Source organism: Artemia sp. Qi Xiang Cuo, unplaced genomic scaffold, assembly GCF_049724085.1.
Source record: "Artemia sp. Qi Xiang Cuo unplaced genomic scaffold, ASM4972408v1 HiC_scaffold_23, whole genome shotgun sequence".
NCBI lineage: Eukaryota > Metazoa > Arthropoda > Branchiopoda > Anostraca > Artemiidae > Artemia > Artemia sp. Qi Xiang Cuo.
In genome coordinates this window covers 2715157-2724823 of record NW_028297432.1, presented here as the reverse complement: position 1 = coordinate 2724823, position 9667 = coordinate 2715157, and positions in this window count along the sequence as shown.

The window sequence follows — 9667 nt, the reverse complement described above, 5'->3', positions numbered from 1 at the left end:
TGGGAATATTGCAGTTTTTCCGTCGCTTAATATATACTGGTAGTCTATTAAATACGTTCGAATTTATTATGTTAACTGATGCACCGGAATCTATTAACGCTTTGAAATTAATACTTGCAACACTAAAATTATTTAATATAGGTAATATATCATTATTATCACTAAAAGAAGGTACAATTACTGGATGGGACCTATAAAAAATACTGGCCTCTAGGGTCCCGGTTAATTTTCTTGGTGGCCTAATTCGTTTCCCTGTGCATTTATTTGATAAGTTGGGGTTTGACACAGGGTTTGGACGGTGAATTTCACTTGCATAGTGAAGTTCCAGATTGGTTGACATTTGATTGTCTTGGTCGCCACGTATAATTGCGTGAGTTAGAGTTTCTTGTGCCGACGGCACGCGGCATTTGTTCATTTTGTATTGACGAAAAGTTTCTTTCGTTTCCCGTCGGAAAAAAATATCTTCTGTCATCGCTCGTATTCCTGTTAAATCTAGTTGGATACACTGTTCGTGACTTATATTGGTACATGCTTTGTTGCATATTTGGGTCGGGGAAATGATAATTATTTTGTCGGTTGGGGGAAGGATTTGTATAGGGTTGGGGAGGCGTATATTGGGAAGGATTCGCGTATACAAATCCTTGTTGGTGTGGGTTGCGGAACGATGGGAGGCGTGGGGGGTTATTTCTATAGCTTCCTGACCCATTGGCATTTAAGTTTGTTCTCCCTAAACAACGGTTTTCAAAACTGGGGGTTTCTGGTGTAAAGTTATTTCTAGTACGGCATTCTCTGGCAATATGTCCTTGTTTATTACATGCATAGCATATAATTGGGGGGTTCTGTACGTTGTTTGTCGTATTCGTGGGTACAAAACGTACCATCCTTTGCCTCGCAGGGGCTGGAGATCTATTTTGGTTGGGTTTGGGTGAATTATCTCTCGAAAAGAATCCTGGGGAAATTGCTCGTGATCGTCCCGGAGTTGAATTTTCTACGTTATTTATTCTTGAATTATTGTGGTTCGCCACAATTGAGTCAATTTCTATCATTCTCTCTACTTCCTGGACTGCTAGCTCTAATGTTTGGATATTCTTTGATATCAAGATTCGGTACAGTTCGGGGCTTAATCCTTGCATGAAAGCGTTTAGTACAATTTTATCGTATAAAGGACCAGATTCTTTTCCGTATTTAGCCTCAATGGATACCATTACCTTGTGCAGGTATTCCCTAACATTTTGTGTTTCATCGAAACAAACCGCACCAAGCTTTAGTTTGTGTGTTGAAATGGTTTCAGCGAATCTCTCTCGGAACGCTTTTAGCAATTTTTCTATTGAGTTTATTGGAAGATTGTTGTCTTCCCCTATCGTATTTTCTATTTGCTTTATAAATGTTAGTGCTTGTCCCTTAAGTCTCATTAACAACATGTCTACTAATGATTTTAAGTCCGTTTGAGTTACTTCTATGAAATGGTTTAATTGTATGATAAATTCATCTATATCTGAATCACCATTATACGAGGAAAGGGATTTAGAAATTTCCACTGTTTTGGCAATGAGTTTTTGCTTTACTAATTGTTCGTTCTAATCTAACGACATTTTGTTTGTTTGTTTGTTTTTTGAATGAATTAAAATTCAGCACAGGTTTGTTTTTATAACTTGAATTTGGCGCGTTTAAATAAAATTTTTGTTATTATTTTAAGGGGTCTTAGACTACATAAAATTTTGAACTTCAAAACATGTACAAAATATAGCACTTCTAAATATTACCACGTAACACTCTCTTTCCCATTCGTAATATTTCTCTATTGTTACGGTTGTATAAAAATTTTTTTTGTCCTTATTTTTTGCTCCTTTAAACAGGCCGCGCCAATTCTAATGGGGGTGTTTTAATATAAGAAAAAGGTTATGCTAATAGGGAGGATTTGAAATAACTTGATCCTATATCTTGTAATGTTTCCTCATATGGAGATTTCAATTAATTAATTCAATGGGAAATTTAATCAAGCTTCTTAGCTGACGGTTCGCGATGTGGCTTACCTGAGTGGAGGCGGAACTTCTAGGGTGGGGAGCTTACATTCGATGATTCAATTGGGGAGCTTATACTAACGGCCATACTGAATCGAAATCAGGTTGAAGAGGTTTCAATTTCCTTGGGAGCGAGTGGAGCCATAAGGACTTGCTATTCTGAGAAATATTAACATAGAGAGAATAAAGTAAGAAAGTAATGTGTTTATTATTACTCACATAATTGTCGCAGAGCTTCGGTTATATCAATGCACTTGCGATATAAGACACTAATACAAAACTCTTATCTGTGGCGGATGCAACGCAAAAGTTAATGCACTGATGAAAAGTTTTCTCAAAAGTTTATTATAACACACATAAGAAATTTATAGTAGTCTCTCTGGTCTAATAACTGAAAGGACTCTAAAAGATTCCCAAAGACTAGTCAAAGACTCGTCTCAGACTGATAAGACTGGTGAAAACTAAGGTAAGACTCCTGTAAAAGACTCCTGTAAGACTGATAAAAGACTGTTTAAAACTAAAGTAAGACTCTGTAAAAGACTCCTGTAAGACTGATAAAAGACTGATAAAAAACTGACTCAAAATTGCTAATTCCTAACTATCTATTCTCTCCAATTTCGCCAGAGGTTACGTTCGGGCGTTCACTAAAAGTATATTTTACAGTTCCCATTGGTTGTACTATTTGCCCTACATCACTATTGGACCGGCTTGCACCAATGGGCTACTTGGGTTTAATTAAAGTTTATGACTTTTCAGATATCACTTTGGAATTTTTCTGAGCTGAACAAAGTTTGTACTCTGTAATTAAAGCAAGCTACATAGGCTTACGTTATATCTCAATAAAATGTTTTTAAAGCTTTACCTTGTAATTACAGCGGAATATTTAGTTTTACTTTTGTATCTCAAGAAGATGTTTTTAAGGTTTATACCTTGTAATTATAGCGGAATATTTAATTTTACTTTTGTATCTTTAGAAAATGTTTTTAAGGTTTATACCTTGTAATTATAGCGGAATATTTAATTTTACTTTTGTATCTCGAGAAAATGTTTTTAAGGTTTATACCTTGTAATTACAGCGGAATATTTAGTTTTACTTTTGTATCTCAAGAAGATGTTTTTAAGGTTTATACCTTGTAATTATAGCGGAATACATATTTATTGCCGTTGCCTTTTTTTGTGGGAAACGATTCTTTTCATAGTTACAATTGTAATACAATGTTTCGCTACTTTTTAAATTTGACAATTGTTACTTGAATTCTTTGGGTTTGTCTTCTGGGCAATTTTATTTTTACTTGGAAAATTTCGGGGTCTTGGAAATTGATTCCATTACAGATAGAGTGCTAAAAACATCAGAATCGACTTCAGAGGACACGTTATATCACGGGAAGAGGTTTTGAAAATCCCCCTTCCCCCCAAACTCAAAATTTTCCAAAATTTTACTTTAGTAGCTTTTTAAATATTTCTAAAGCGCTAAGACATAGAGCGCTAAAAATTTTAGAATCAACTTGAGAGGACAATTTATGTTACGCGAAGATGTTTTTTATGTCATGGGAAGATGTTTTTGAGATACCCATTACCCAATGAAATTTTGACAAAATAATATTTTACATTAATTTTCAGTTAACAGTTTCATTTTATCTTTCTTTAGTTCTTAAAATGCAATTTCAGTTATTTGAGTAGAATTTTAAGCCATATTAATGTCTTATTTCCAAAATTTAGGAAATGTATTTGCATATCTTTAAAAAATTATAATTTGGGATTAAGCAAAGTTTTGAAGTTGAAAATAATTTTGTTGTACTTCATTTAAACAGAAGATCTATTTTGCAAGGTTCCGCTGCTATAAATCACAAATTTATAAAGGTTATTCAAAGTTTTAGAAATCCCCCTTACCATTCATCCCATTCCCCCTTCATGCTCTAAAATCTGGTTGATAATTTGAAAAGCCTTATTTTCCACGGGGCATTTTTTTGGGGGGAGGGGGGATTTTCTGTGAGGGTATTTACTGTAGGGAGGGGGGTATTTTCTGCGGGGAGGTATTTTCTGGGGGGGATTTTCTGTCGGGTATTCGCCAAGAACCACAAATTTGATGGTATGAGTTTTATTAAAATCTTTTACTTTTAGGGGTTGTTTCCCCTATTACGAAACTCAGACAAATTTGTTAGACAGGCAATTTATCAACCAGATTTTAGCGTATTATTCCGGTGCAACACGTTGCAACGAAATGGTCAGCTTAGATTAGTATAAGCAGGGGCACCGCGAGCAGGTTTCTGACCACCGCCCTCGCCCACCCCCTCCCCCGCTATCAAATCTCCTTTCAACTAACCTTTGCACCCCCGAAAGAAAATTTTTATATAAGTTCCAACATTTTTTACATATTTTAAATCGCGGATGTAAAAATGAAAAGCAAAATTTTTCAACATTATTGGATTAAGCTATTTGAATTTGTTTTATGTGGTTACCCAACTCAAAATGTTAAGGGGTTTCCAAAAAAAATAATCAAAACAACTATAGATTATTCGGTACTTGTGCATTATAAATAACCCACCACTATAGACTGTGAAAGGAAACCAGACAAATGGATTTTTTTTAGATAAATGGATCGCAAAGAGTGATTTTTTAGCTCGTTTACAATATTTAATCTGTTGTTTTTTTGGTTTATCGATGGGAAAGGTCACCTAGGTTATATTATATATTTAATCTATACTATGATTTTATCCCCCTCCCCTCATGTGCAACTATTTAGCCCAACTCTTTTTCTAAACTATTATACTATTTTATTTTATTTCATTAGAAGTAACCAAACTTAACTTCTTTTGTGTATAGTGGTGGGTTGTTTATAATGAACAAGTACCTAATAATCTATAGTCAAATATGTACTTCTGCCCCCTCTCTCCCCCTCTCTATTTACACTTTAATAATGTCTCGTAGCTTCAAGAGTGAAGATTTCTACACTAAACCATTTGGACAAAAACATTTGAATTGCTTTAGGAACAAATGGGGTTAGATACTGTAAATTACCAAATTTTCTGTTACAACATTTTAAACATTAATTAGTAAATAATACCCATAAAAAACAAATTAGTTGGGGTTATAAAGCTCCGATATATATTTCATGAAATGGTGCATTCCCGAGGAGATTGAATATTTTTTTTTGAAATAGTGCTCTGCCAGATATCCTTCCATATGTTCTTCTCTTCTGCCATATTTGGGTATATTGTCTTGAACTTCACGCCAGTGTCTTTTGATGTTTTGTGTTCGAGCACCTGTTGCAGGGTCAACAAAATATACTGTGGTTGATGCATAAATGCTGATAGCCCTGGCTAGCCAGGCAATCGTAGGGCCACCAAGAGTCGCTGATAATTTTTGTCCCTGGCAGGATTCGGTTTTGGATAATTCCCAACAACGTGGCACTACTTCTATCTGGCACAGAAACCATGAATGAATTACCAGTTCCTCGCTCTATTCCACCAAATACCCATTTACTCTTGACGATCCGACCACTAGTATATTTACGCTTCCCAAAATGGGCTTCATCTATCTCAACAATGACTCCTTCTCCTCCCAAAGGAGTGAAGTTTGAATGGCATTTGTACATACAAACCTCTCTGCAGAACTGGCTCACATCCACAAAGGTTTGTTTACCACAAGTAACATTGTTGATAATGAAATCCTCCCTTGGAGGCAGAATTTGAAGCCAAATTATAAAAAAAGAGAAATTGTCGAGCTTAGAAAGCTGTGAACGAGCCATCCATGTTTTTTCATTGATTGATTTTGAAAAAATATGATTAACATTAGACTATTCATGACCACCTTAGTAGGTATAATCCTATAATTCTGGCAATGGATCGAAGTTCTATATTTTATGCAAATCTGGCAACAAATATCTCTATTCCTACTTCTCAACAAATTGCAATGGTTATAATACAACTCTAAGACTGCCTCAACAGTAGAAAATTGAACGATACCACCACAGAAATTTATTTCACAAAAATTGCAAGACGTATCTCAATAATTGTCATTTACAGACTGAAGCTGTAACTCGTAATATCTATTGCGACTTTAATTAATTGTTTCATTGTTAAACGGCGGGAATAGTCGAACAAAGATAACAGTGAATTGGGTTATAAATATATTGGAAAGATAGGTCAACTTAGTATGGGTTTTTCCTGCATTTGAAATAGTCGCTTCTTAACAGATGTAAATATCCTCGTCGATTCTGATGTTTTTAGCACTCTATGTCTTAGCGCCTTAGAAATATTTTAAAAGCTTCTAAAGTAGAATTTTGGAAAATTTTGAGTTTGGGAGGAAGGGGGATTTTAAAAACCCCTTCCCGTGATATAACGTGTCCTCTGAAGTCGATTCTGATGTTTTTAGCACTCTATGTCTTTATGCTTTAGAAATATTAAAAAAGCTCCTAAAGTAGAATTTTAGAAAATTTTTAGTTTGGGGGGAAGGGGGATTTCAAAAACATCTTTCCGTAACATGATTTGTCATCTGAATTCGATTCTGATGTTTTTAGCACTCTGTATATTAGCGATTTGTAAGTATTTAAAAAGCTCCAAAAGTAGACTTTCGGAAATTTTTGAGTTTGGGGGGAAGGGGTATTTTAAAAACATCTTACCGTGATATAAAATTTCCTCTGAAGTCGATTCTGATGTTCTTAGCGCTCTATCTGTTAGTGCTTTAGAAATATTTTAAAAGCTTCTAAAGTAGAATTTTGGAAAATTTTGAGTTTGGGGGGAAAGGGGATTTCAAAAACATCTTCCCATAATATAATTTGACCTCTAAAGATGATTCTGATGTTTGTAGCGCTCTATGTCTTAGCTCTTTAGAAATAATTAAAAAAGCTTCTAAAGTAAAATTTTGGAAAATTTTGAGTTTGGGGGGAAGGGGGATTTTAAAAACCTCTTCCAGTGATATAACGTGTCCTCTAAAGACGATTTTGATGTTTTTAGCACTCTATCTATTAGTGCTTTAGAAATATTTTAAAACGTTCTAAAGTAGAATTTTGAAAAATTTTGAGTTTGGGGGGATTTCAAAAACATCTTCCCATGACACAAATTGTCCTCTAAAGTCGATTCTGCTGTTTGTAGCGTTCTATGTCTTAGCGCTTTAGAAATATTTAAAAAAGCTTCTAAAGTTAAAATCTGGAAAATTTTGAGTTTGGGGGGACGGGGGATTTAAAGAACCTCTTCACGTGATATAACGTGTCCTCTGACATCGATTCTGATGTTTTTAGTACTCTATGTATTTATGCTTTATAAATATTAAAAAATCTACTAAAGTATAATTTTAGAAAATTTTTAGTTCGTGGGGAAGGGGAATTTCAAAAACATCTTTCCTTAAAAAAAATTTTCATCTGAATTAGATTCTGATGTTTTTAGCACTCTATCTATTAGTGATTTAGAAATAATTTAAAAGCTTCTAAAGTAGAATTTTGGAACAATTTTGAGTTTGGGGGAAAGGGGATTTCAAAAACATCTTCCCATAATATAATTTGTCCTCTAAAGATGATTGTGATGTTTGTAGCGCTCTATGTCTTAGCACTTTAGAAATATTTTAAAAAGATTCTAAAGTAGAAATTTGGAAAATTTTGAGTTTGGGGGTAAAGGGGATTTTAAAAACCTCTTCCCGTGATATAACGTGTCCTCTGAAGTCGATTCTGATGATTTTAGCGCTCTATGTCTTTATGCTTTAGAAATATTTAAAAAGCTCCTAAAGTAGAATTTTAGAAAATTTTGAGTTTTGGGGGAAGGGGGATTTCAAAAACATCTTCCCGTAACATAATTTGTCCTCTGAAGTCGATTCTGATGTTTTTAGCACTCTATCTATTAGTGCTTTAGAAATATTTTAAATGCTTCTAAAGTAGAATTTCGGAAAATTTTGAGTTTGGGGGGAAAGGGGATTTCAAAAACATCTTCCCATAATATAATTTGTCCTCTAAAGATGATTCTGATGTTTGTAGCGCTCTATGTCTTAGCGCTTTAGAAATTTTTAAAAAAGTTTCTAAAGTAAAATATGGAAAATTTTGAGTTTGGGGGGAAGGGGGATTTTAAAAACATCTTCCCGTGATATAACGTGTCCTCTGAAGTCGATTCTGAAATTTGTAGTGCTCTATCTATTAGTGCTTTAGAAATATTTAAAAAGCTCCTAAAGTAAAATTTAGAAAATTTTTGAGTTTGTGGGGAAGGAGGATTTTAAAAACCTCTTCCCTTGATATAATGTGTCCTCTGAAGTCGATTCTATATGTTTTTAGCACTCTATCTATTACTGCTTTAGAAATATTTAAAAGGCTTCTAAAATAAAATTTTGGAAAATTTGAGTTAGGGGGGAAGAGGGATTTCTAAAAACTCGGCCCGTAACATAAATTTTCCTCTGAAGTCGATTCGAATAGTTATAGCGCTCTATCTATTAGTTCTTTAGATATGTGTAAAAAGCTTCTAAAGTCAAACTTTTGGAAATTTTTGTGTTTAGGGGGAAGGGCGATTTTAAAAACATCTTCCCGTTAAATAACGTGTCCTCTGAAGTCGATTCTGATGTTTTTAGTACTCTATCTATTAGTGCTTTAGAAATATTTAAAAAGCTTCTAAAGTAAAACTTTGGAAAATTCTGAGTTTGGGGGAAAGGGGGATTTCAAAAACATCATCCCATGACACAAATTGACGTCTAAAGTCGATTCTGATGTTTGTAGCGTTCTATGTCTTAGCGCTTTAGAAATATTTAAAAAGCATCTGAAGTAGAATTTTGGAAAATTTTGAGTTTGGGGGGAAGGGTGATTTCAAAAACATCTTTCCATGACATGAATTGTCATGTAAAGTCGATTCTTATGTTTGTAGCGCTCTATGACTTTGCGAATCATAAATATTTAAAAAAGAAACTGAATCAGTACTTTGGAAAATTTTGAGTTTGGGGGGAAGGGGGAGTGAAAAAACATCTTCCCAAGACATAAAGTGAATTCTAAATGTGAGTCTGACGTGGTTATATCTCGGGGTGCTTGCGCCTTATACGTATAGAATAGTGATAATCTAGTATAAATATTGGAAAATTTAGCGCCAGTGGTGCACTAGGTTATAGCCAGGGAATATTGCGCCAATTGGCACCTTACAAAGCGTACCAACCAGATATGTATAACCCTGCCCCCAATAGACAAAATAATTACCGGCCGACGGGAAATGCAAATTTTTCTAGCCGACGGCAAATCGTTACTTGGCCGACGAGAAATGAAAATTTTTCAAGCCAACGGCATTTGCTGTCAGCGCCAACACCCGGCACTGGTACAAGAAATCCAAACTAACATAATAATACATGGCAAAATCGACAAACAAATTTAAATCAATTAGCTAGAGATTCCATGAACATATCCGAATCTCTATTGCAGACACCGACGTACGAAATAAATCCACCGGGAAACGCGTCAGGCCCCTCAGATGAATAAATTGGACCCAGAGGGTGCCTAAAATATTTTATAGGTCCAACCTAATAATAGTACCGTCCTTTAGTGAGAGTAATAACAAGTTACCTATATTTAATGATTTTTGTGTTGCAAATATTTAATTTAAGGCACTGGACTCGGGTGCCACGGCGAACATAATAAACTCATGCGTATTTAATATGTTGCCTCCGCATATTAGGCAACAAAGAAATGT